Below are 436 nucleotides of genomic sequence, written 5' to 3' on the forward strand. Positions count from 1 at the left end.
AGGGACTGGGAGGGACTGGGGCGCACTGGGAGGGGACTGGGGCTTGTGGACACCTGGAACCCCTCACACACCCCTTACATGTCATTCGCATGTGATTTACATGTCATTTGCACATCGTTTACGCGTCATTTGCGTGGCATTTGCGTGGCATTTGCATGTCATTTGCACGTCGTTTGCACGTGTTTCACGCCCAGGTGGAGCTGGAGCGGGGCAAGACGCTGCACATCAAGGCGCTGGCGCTCGGGGACCTGAACGCGGCCGGGCAGCGCGAGGTGTTCTTCGAGCTCAACGGGCAGCTGAGGTCCAGCCAGGTCAGGGACACCCAGGCCCTCAAGGTGGGCATTTGGGGGGTGCTCTGGGAGGGTCTCGGGGGGGTTTGAGGTGATTTTGGGGGGTTGTGAGGGGTTTAAGGGGGTGATGGAGGGGGGGGGTGTTG

The sequence above is a fragment of the Corvus brachyrhynchos genome, unplaced genomic scaffold (genome assembly GCF_000691975.1).
Source record: "Corvus brachyrhynchos isolate BGI_N302 unplaced genomic scaffold, ASM69197v1 scaffold442, whole genome shotgun sequence".
In the NCBI taxonomy this organism is placed as follows: Eukaryota; Metazoa; Chordata; class Aves; order Passeriformes; family Corvidae; genus Corvus; species Corvus brachyrhynchos.